Below are 10,197 nucleotides of genomic sequence, written 5' to 3'. Positions count from 1 at the left end.
CCTGAGCTGTCCTGCGCAGTGTGGAGAGCAGCAGAGCAGCAGCCCCCAGCGTTTGCTGTCCCAGCTGCCACTCATGGCCTCAGTGATTCGCCTGTTCCCTGTTACTGCCCACTGTATTGAGTAGTTTTTTCCTACAACTTAATTGCTTTCATCCTTTCTTCTGTGCCTTGAGCTCCAAGAACAGAGAAGCAGTCTGAATTTGGCCAGGAATTAATAGTAAAGTATCTCTGCTCTAGCTGTTGACATGCTTCCAACCTGCAATAATTAGGAAATATCAAGCATCTTGGAAAGCAGTTGACTCCCATTAGATTTCCAGCCTGATCTCTGAGCCAAAGGAATTAGATAAGACGTGGTGATGTTGGGGAATGCTTATACAAACCAGACTCACCCTTCTTGCATGCTGTACACATGAATGCATTACAAGCACTGATCTTTCAGTAGGCATCTCAATAAGTAGCCTCCAATGTATAAAATAATTAAATCCTCTTCATCTCCCAGTTAAATCCTTCCCATGTTTTTCTCCTTTGTGTTAGTACCTCTCTTCCTGAGCTGTCTGGCTGACACTGGTAGGATTTCTGAGTGATTACAGTCCCCCGTGCACATGCGGTAGGACTGGCTGCACACGTGTGACCGTCTCCCCCGTGTCCCCCGTGTCGTGGCCCCACTCTGCCTTTGCGTAGGTGCTGGCTAACTCTGGGCGAGGGGCCAAGAGGCGGCAGTACGAGCTGCGACCCCGCTAGTCCCTGGGTGCTGAAAGACCCCAGGTCTGTGCTCTGGGTGCTGTACCCGTGCGCTGTGCCAGCCCATGAGGCGGGGGCGGGAGGCTGCCAAGCCGTTGCCGAGGTCATTTGCCAGGTTCTGGATAGTGCTGGTGGCCAGCGCACAGCACAGGCGCTTGGCTGCAAGAAGCCCCTTGTTTGGTTCTTGTTAGATGGTGGGACCCATTACACAGCCTCGGTCCAAGGCTGGGTACCCCGAGCAGGGTGGAGGTGGGTTACGGGTTACGGCTGAAGCACCCCGAGCTCGGGACGGGCTCCTCTTCCTTGCGCCTGTGCAGCCCAAGACGCAGAACTGCCGAGGCGGGTTTGGTCCCCCCCTAGCTCAGCTGCAGCATACCTGAAGGCAGCCCATCATGGTTCTCACACCTTTCAGGTCATGACAAGAAATACAAGTGTTTTGAGGTTTCTCTCTGTGTCGCGCATATAGGACATTTGCGTCATGTAATTAATTGTCCCCATGGTTCATATATCCAAGAGGAAATAAATAGTTTTAAAGGTGCATAACGTCTGGGAAGCATGCACTGTGCTCTGATCTCTGGGGAGCAGCTTGATTTCCTGAATGCATTTTGAACCTACCACTTCTGACAGATCTCAGTGTTTCTCCAAGCCATTTGCCCATCAGTTACAGAACCCACTTCAAGCCCGAAATAAGGTTACCAATGTTTTCTAGTATTTTTTTATTAACCACCTCCACCATCTTGTAATTTAAAGCACCTGTCCATTTAAATTTTCTTTCTGACCTACTAAATAATCCTGCATGATACATACAATGAAACTAATGGCTTTTGGATGATGTTGTTGAAAACTAGCTTATGAAAAGTGAGTTGAACGAACCACACTGCAGGAAATCCTTTTCATACCCCCTGGAAAACTGAGCTGGAACACCTTTCTGGTTCAACGTACGGGGCTGAATTCTTAAAGAGTTATCACTCACTTTGCACTTGAAAAATGAGGACCGTCTTGTGATTTCTCACTGTTGCTGGTGTCACTGCGCAGCCCTTCCTGTGGCATTTTGTGAGAAATGCCAGAGACTTTGCACCCCCAGGTGCATGGCGAAACCAAGAGCACTCGCCCTCTAAAGACAGAGCTGTGCAAAGAGACTATCTGCTGCCTTCTGCTTCACTTACTCTTATTCTTACAAAAACAGAAAGCTTTGGTTTTTTTCAAGGAGTAATTAGTGTATTTTTCTTCCAGCTAGAGCAAAAGCAGCTCTGTGCTCTTACTCCAGTTACCACTTCAGTATCTGTGAATCTTTAAAGCAGCACAAGCTTGGCAAGTTCACAAGAAGGGTGCAGGCAGCACAGGGCGCTGGGTAAAACAGCACATTATTGTGGTGCTCTGGGTGTTCTCAGAGGAGGTTTCTGGGGAGCTCCTGAAGCTGGGAATGCCGGTGCCAGCACGGACCGCATGGGAGGCGTAATTACAGACCCAGAGCCCTCTGCACGGCCCGAGCGCTGGCCAGGCCGGGGGGCTCAGCCCGGGCTGCTCGTGCTGCGGCTGCCGAGGCCTCCAGCTTCTCCAAGCGCTCTGCTGAGCGGGGCGGCCGTGTCAGCTTTGCAAACGGGGCTTTGCAGGCTCGGCCTCTTGCAGGTGTCTGCGCAGGGGACAGAAGCCCGGGAGCGGCTGGGTGTTGCCGGGAGTTCCGAGTGCTAACGGTGCTGCAGTGGCTCCCCGGGGTGGCCCCAAGCTGCTGTGGGGGCACGTGCTGACAGCCTCACCGGTGACCGATTTACAGGGGCAGAACTCCCGTACAGCTCTGGGCAGAGGGGAAGGTCCTTCCTTTCAGTACAAAGCGTGCAAATAAACTGTTCCCAACCCAGCGGCGCAAGCTTTTCGCTGCTGCCGGGCAGCCACGCTCGGGGCCCTCGCGCAGCCTCCTCGCAGCGGGAAGGGGCGCTGGGCGCAGGAGCCAGCGGCACGGGCTGTCCTGGCCGGAGCCGCAGCACTCGCTCCATCACCGGCACGTGCACGGGGCCGCTCAGGCACTGCAGAAAGTGCTGGCTCTTGCCCACGGGAGGCAAGTGCAAGTACAAGCAGGACAAGGGACTTGTTTACGGAATGCTTTCTCTTCATTTTCTGTAATTGGACATCACATTTGTAACAGAGTGGTTAGAAATAAGCAATGCCAGAAGTGAGGTTTTTGCAAAAGATTTTTTAAACTAATTTCATTATGGAAAGTGTCAGTTCTGATTGGATTTTTACGATTTCTTTTAGAAAAAAGTTCTAAAACTTTTCATGTTGTTGCATTTGGATTTAAAATGCCTCTTTAATTCATGTCACAGTGTGAGAAAAAAGAATGAGTTTATGCTGAAATTACCCTAATGAAATTTTTCTTCTTCTTGGGTTGAAAAAAAGTTTTGACTGAACTCTAGCTGATTCTAAGTGCTATCCAGGACCTTTGCGATAAAAGAGTTCAGAATAGATTAAGACTTTACAGACAAGTCCCAAAGATCAGATGTAAACTGACTCTCTTATTTTATACACCTTTAGAAAAAACTTTCACAGTGGGATTTTTCATTTATTCATCTTTTTCATAAGGAGAATTGGAGGCGGGGAGAAGTAGAGATTTGATTTCTTCCAATCCTGAGGATTTTTACTTGGACAGGGAAGCACACTGTATGCATTTCAGTGAATTTGCTGCCCCACATTTCATTTCACTTTCTTACTCGGCCGCCTGTCTCTGCCGCCAGCCCCCAGCAGCGCTGCACCGAGTGAGAGCGGGCGGGAGCGAGGATCCCCGGTGCCCGGTCAGCCTGGGCGCTGCCTTCCCCGCGCCTCAGCGGGGGCGAGCGGGAACCCCCCGGGCACGGCGCCGTGGGGGTCGGCGTGGGGCACAGCCGGAGCTGCGCCGGGCCGGCCGTGCCCTGGCACCGCACTGTGCTCCTCGGGACAGCACGGCTCATCCCGCAGCGCCTGCTGCGGAGGGCACGGGGAAAGCTGCTGGATTCACCCTGCGTCGTGATCCCGAGCCTTCTGCCCGCTCCTGGCAGCTCCCTGACAGGCGGCCTGGGGGCCCCCCGGGAGGCCTCTCGCCACCCTCCTGCTGCGTGCTACCCGCCGGGCTCCCGGCCAGCCAGCCTCGCGTCGCTGTGCGAGTCAGGGGGTGCCCGCGCCTGATTTCTCTGGCAAGTCGTGTCTCATGAACTTGCAGAGAGATCACCTGAGTAACATATGTCCACTGCCCGCAAATGAGCCCTGTAATAATTGTCCGTGCGGATGCCAGATAACATCCGTTACCCCTGTATTTGCCCTCCATGAGCTCAGGGACAGTCTCTGGCAGAGCCTCAGAGCCTCGTGCCACTAGAAAGGCTGTGGCAGCTGGGCTGGAAGGATTACCAGTCATTCGAGATGAGGGAGGCCCTGGAGTCTGGGGTTTGGTTATATATTTAGAAGCTATTCTTAGTAACGGTGTAGGATAACACTACCCATAGTTAGTTACAGATTGAGGTTATGTGGTGCTCTGTGGTGTTGTCTGTGGATCATTAGTAGCATCCACTTTTGAATTCAGTGCAGCATGAAACACAAATAAATCAGCCAGAAATTAAGGTGACCGTACACAGTGCACCATGCAGGAGAACAGCCAGAAATAGAAAAGCCTGGAAGAAAAACAATAACCATGGAAGCACAAGGACTACCCAAAATAGACACCTCACACAAATTGCCACAAGCAAATCTGCACACTCAGAGAAAGCTCATGGGGCCGTAAGGAGCACCCTGATCAATGCCTGATAATGTTTGATGGGTTTTTCCCTTTTTAAGCAAGGTCTTCAAATCTCTGAAGACTCTGGCACCAGCCTTCAGGTGCATCTCAGGTTCCCCAGCGAGCTGTGCCTGCTGCCCTGCAGCACAATAACACAGACCCCGACACCCCAGAGTTGGGGGGGCTGAGGGCAGGATCGGGCACAGTGTCCCCCAGGGCCACGCACCAGCCAGAGGAATGTGGGTTTCTGTGCAGTGGTCCCAACAGAAATCTGCTCGAGTTTGGCAGAGCATCGTGTGCTCAGACGATGCCCAATGCCAGAGATGCCTGGCAGACGCCCACATCCACAACTGAGGTCACAAAAGCAGGGAGTTCCTGGTTGTTTCACAGAAAGCCACCTTTCCTGACGGCCGGTCAGGCGTCGTTAGCTACATCCTGGCAAGGGCTTGCCACAGGCCTCTGAGATTTGTCACAGTGAGTAAGAAAAAGATAGTTCAAGAGTTAGGTAATGATGTGCGCTGAGAATTGGAGACTGCAGAGATAAAAGGCAACTAGTAGCAAAGCAAAAAGACTGACACCACTTAAAAGGGCAGGAGAAGTAAAATGGCTAGACACATCATAGCCTTAATAGGAAACACATGAGAGATGTTGATCAGAGAATGCTGGCAAACAGATGAGGTCTCTGAAAAAAAAAGAAAAAAAAAAAAAAGGAGGAAACAGAAAACAAGATGGAAAGATAAAATTTCAAAGCAAGCCCTAAATGGGTAGCAGTTCCAGCTAATAGGAAGACCTGTAGTGATTTTGCCAAGTAGGACACAGAGAAGCTGATGATCATTAACATCTTGATAAATTTATTATCAGACAATTCGGTCCTGTCAATGCCAATTCCTTCCAAGAGACTGTAATGTGAATAAAAGTAAGTGAATCCCTAAAACAAGCAATCCCCATTGTTTACATCTTCATATACTAATTATTTGGGAGTTAACAGTAGGACAAGCATGAGAACAAGCAGGGTCGGAGCCCGCAGCCGTATCGCCTTCCTTCATCTCCTCCCAGCATCTCCTGTGTCCCAGCCATGGGATTGCCCGCCAGCTCCTGCCACAGATGGGGAGTAGCAGAGTGAGTCCCCGCTCCGCGCCACAGCTTCCTACCTGCAACACACTTTCTGGGAAAAGCTCTTTTTAACATCCCCCCCTGTGCAAACGGAGAAAGGCAGAGAGGCTCGGGCAGCAGGTTCAGCAGCAGTGAGCTGGAGGGGCATCCGTGGGCCCCAGCACCGCTGCGGGGAAATGCTGGCAGGGTTGGGGGGCAGGTTCTAGCTGGGGAGACACTAAGTGTGTGTGCATGCTGCTGCTGGCAGGGGTTTATGCAGTGCAAAAGCTTCATCTCTGCAGGCTCAGCTCAGCAAGGAGGGGAACCGCTCTCCACGCACAGAGCCACCGAGCCCTATGGGGAGAGGAAAAACTGAATTTCAGCAGTCCTGTCCGCTCCTGCCACCACCTGGAGAGCCGCTCTTGCATTTCCCCCATCCCTTTCTGAAGGATTCGCAGGCTCTAAAACCATGCTGAAGTTGTTCACGGGACAGGGAGTCACTAACTTGCAACTTGCTGCCAGCAAGACACAAAAAAAGCCCAGAAATTCCAATGAGAGCTGAAGAGTTGGCTGTTGCACAGGAGATGCCTGCTACACTGTGCTCTGCACACAGGATACATCATAGCAAAGGCAGCGCTCCGGGGAGGATTCACTCATTTGCTTTATCGAGCTTGATATACCTTGATTTTTTAGAAGTTAATTATTCATGCCTCACATCATGTTTTGCAGTGAGGCTCTGCCACATTCTAAAACTAAAAATAATCTTCTTACATTTTTAATCAGGCTTCGTTATGAATGGCAGATGCTTGAAACCGAAGTGAAAATCATCATCAGTTGTATTTATTGGCTAAATTCCTGCTACACTCAAAGCTTGAGAAAAATCAAACACATTTGACAGCTGGTAGAATGAAAGGAAAGGATAAATCTTACCCTGACAACATACACCATATTTACCATGAGCTGTTAAACTCAAAGAAGCATCAGCCTTCACCCAGAGTACCATTAGTGCTGTAACGGGGCCCTTCAGTTACTGTGCAGTTTTCGGGGGGTGGTTCGCCCTGAGGGTGCTGGGGGGCACCCACTCTCCGTGTCCATGCGGTGCCGCTCGGTCGGGGTGCGCCCGCCGGGGCGGTGGGATGAGCAGGGCTCTGCGGCTGCCGCTGGGCGCTGCCGGGCTCGCCCGCCTGCTCCCGAGCAAGGCTGGCGACCTGCGCCCACGGCGGGGGATGCTGCAGCCCTGGAGAGCCCCCGAGCTTCTCCTTGGCTTCTCGCTTCGCAGCAAGCTACTCTTATTTATTGTGCTCGTGATAGTAGCAAGCTATTCTCATTGTGTGTAGATAAATGCCTAATCAGGAGCGCTCAGAAGGCTTCGAGAGCAGAGGTGTGCTGCCCTGCTCGCCCCAGCTCCCGCGTGTGCGAGACGGAAACCGCACGGTGCTTCCCGGTAGTGGAGCGGAGGGGCGGGAGGGCGAGGGCAGCCGGGGCCACGCCGCGGGGTGGGGGATGCCACAGCCCTTCTGCAAACAAGGGATGATCGATATCTATTCAATCAGGGCAGCAAGATGATTTCCCAGTAATTTAAGTACAGAAAGATAAAGTTTCAGCTAACTTGTTAACCTGATTGGTGAGCACTAACGCCGGTGTCGCATTTCACCCCCAAATAATTGGGGAATTATGATTTGCATTCGCTCCCTCTTCACCTGCGGGTCAGAGGTCCGCTGCATGTCCTACAGCATTTGAACAGCTGTTTTGAGGCACTGGTCCTGCGCCGAGCCGGGAGTCGCGGGGGCAGGTTACATCACAGGGAGCAAACCTGGCAGGGCAACCCCTTCTGTCCCGCCTCGAGAGCACGGCGTAGCCTCTGTGTTTGGCTCTTGTCACGTCGAGTTAGGTGACTCTAGAAAACATTTGCTAACTTTCTGTTGGTACATATTTTATGGGCTTGTACTGCTTGAAGACTGTCTGTCTGTGAAATACATTCCTAAAGAGAACACTGAATAAAAAAAATATGTCTGAAATAGAAATGCATGAGTTACAAAAAAATCCTGGTTTACTACCAGAGGTTTACAGTTTTTTATTTGGCTCTGTTTTCACTTGATTTCACACTATGCAGATTTATTAGGTTACAATTAAACACTGGGATAAAATAATTCTGCAAATCAGTGATGTACTGTGTTTATAACATGATGCTCTGTATCTATAGCAATTAGTATGTTACAATTTGAGTATTATATTTAGCTTTCTACTGAATGTAACCAAACCCAAATCCCAGCATCTTCCACAAAATAGAATCTGTCTACAAAGGGCAGTAGAAGTGGCTAACCTTATCTGATATCAAAATGAACTACAACTTTACACTAACAAGAAACAACCCCAGCTTTTCAAAGTAGAAAATATTTTATTTACCCAACATTAGCATTTCTGAGCTTCAGATAGGATTAGAAGACACAATGCCACTAAAAACCTAGGAAGGGGTGTAACAAAAGGGCAATATTTAGGTTGCGAGCACGCGAGGGGCAGTGTGCCCTGCTAGATACACGTGCTGTGGTGCAATCCGTGTTCAGAGGTCGGCATGGCAAGGGTGGGCTTTTGTCTTTGGCTTCCTGCCTGCGTCGCCGCTCACGGACCCTCTCGCCTTGGCCCCGTCTCAGCCCCACATCCCTCCTGCACCTCCCACTCTGCTCCCCGTCCCACTGACGCGGGGCAGCACCCAAGGTCCCTCGCCATGAGGCTGCCCCACCTGATCTCCAGCTGAAGCTGCCACCAGATGGTTCTCGCACGCTGTGGGGCATCTGCTTGGCCTCGGCTCCCGCTGCCATTGGCACCTTCCAGTACCAGCTGGGAAAATACTTCACCCTCGTTCCTGATGGTGTCAGGAGCCCTTCACTTTGGAACAGCACGTTCAGCAAAGCAGGGAGCAGAGCCGGTCCGGCGGCTCACAGCTCTGACATTTAAGTTTATGGGTTAGCAAAGGGAATTGGTCTTTGTGTCCCTACCACGACCAGCGGCACTGAGCCCAGCAGCATCCTTCTTCCCCAACTCGCTTTCCGCTGGCTTAGGCCCTTTGCATCTTTGTCTTATGAATCCCCCCACCAAATGAACTGTGATCCCCCATTTCTTTCCCTCCACGCCTGCACGGTGCAGAGGGAGTGACTCCCCTCCTGCACTGACTTGCCAGCGGGCTGTCAGCTCCTGCGTCCGCAGGGAGGGACGGGGTGGGTTGTGGAGCTGGCACGGGGTGCATTATCAACTGGCCACTTACAGCCACCCAGAGAAGTCGCTCCAGCAGCTTTCTGAAGCCAGTGGTTTTCTGACATCTATGTCTTCCATATATATGTATTTCCTGTGTTACTCAGTTTGCTTCTCAATCATATCTGAGCCTCTGCAATTACTAACATATTTTGCCAGGGTTTCCTGCTTTTCCTGCTCTGTTTTCTTTTCTTTGTGAGAGGAAGCATAGAAATAATTTTAAAGCCTGCGTTTTAACTAAGCTTTAGCTTTTACCCCCTTTGGGATACAGGTGAAGAGTCACATGAGTTAGATTAACCCTAATTAAACATCCATATGGGCTAAGGTAGGCTTCCTCCTGATCCTGTAACTCCTGCTCAGAGGTGGCAACTTCATGCCTGACCCTTCCCTGTCCCTGCTGCTGCTTCCCCTCCTGAGCTGTGTAGCTCGAGGCCACAGCTGGGAAAAGCAGAGGAAGATCTTTCTGGGCAGCGGGCAAAAAAGATGCTGCCCTGGTTGCTACTAAATGCTTTGACCGGGGACTTCATCAGCACTGTGTGTGCACAAAAAAACAACCCGTGCTGGAAACGAGCTTTTGCCAGATGAAGGGAGATTAGATTGGCAGAGAGAAAACTGTATTTTCCAACTTCAAAGCACATTTTGGCAATTATGAGACCTATTAAAGTCAGTCGGTAAGAAGTGTACCAGAGTGGGTTTGTGATGTGCTCTCTGCCTGCGGAGCCCACGGGGACCCGAGCGGTGCAGAACGCCGGGTCCACGTGGGCTGGGTGGGCCTGGAGGAACAGCGTCTCCCTGCCAGTCTCCTTTTGTTTGCAGAGTGGCGCTTTACACAGAGCCCTAGTGTAGACAATGTGTAAACTGTTGGGAAAGAAGAAAATGATTTTGGGTTGAGCGCTTTGTCTGAACTTTGTCCTTTTCTCAAGCAAAAGAAAATATTATTTCACCCTTTAAAGAGCCACACATAATAAGAGGCAAAATGTCAAGACCAATGTTGATATAAACCCCCAAGGAAAACAAACATCTATGTGGCTTCTCCAAAAGGTCTCACTTCCTCACCCCTCTCCCCTAGTTTAAACAGACTTAGTAACTGAGGAGGAAGGGGGGAGGGAGGGCTTCTCCTCCCGTTGCTGCTGAAGGTCCTCTGCACGGACCCAGTTCTGTAGCATCCTTGGTGTAAAGGTCCAGCCCCACCTGCAGCACCCACCGTGGTGCGTGTCCAGGGTGGCAGAATCTGCGTCTTTCGAGAAAAGCCGGGTGTGTGAGGCAGAGAGGGGAGCAGGGAGCGGGACAAAGCCACAGACCCATTTCACCACACAGGGCACCGCAAACTCTACAGCAACTCTAAGTGTCCTGTGCTGCTCAGGAGGCTGAACACTT

This window comes from Tyto alba, unplaced genomic scaffold (assembly GCF_018691265.1).
Source record: "Tyto alba isolate M040663 unplaced genomic scaffold, T.alba_DEE_v4.0 Super-Scaffold_11, whole genome shotgun sequence".
Taxonomy (NCBI): Eukaryota; Metazoa; Chordata; class Aves; order Strigiformes; family Tytonidae; genus Tyto; species Tyto alba.
This window is presented reverse-complemented; position numbering follows the sequence as displayed.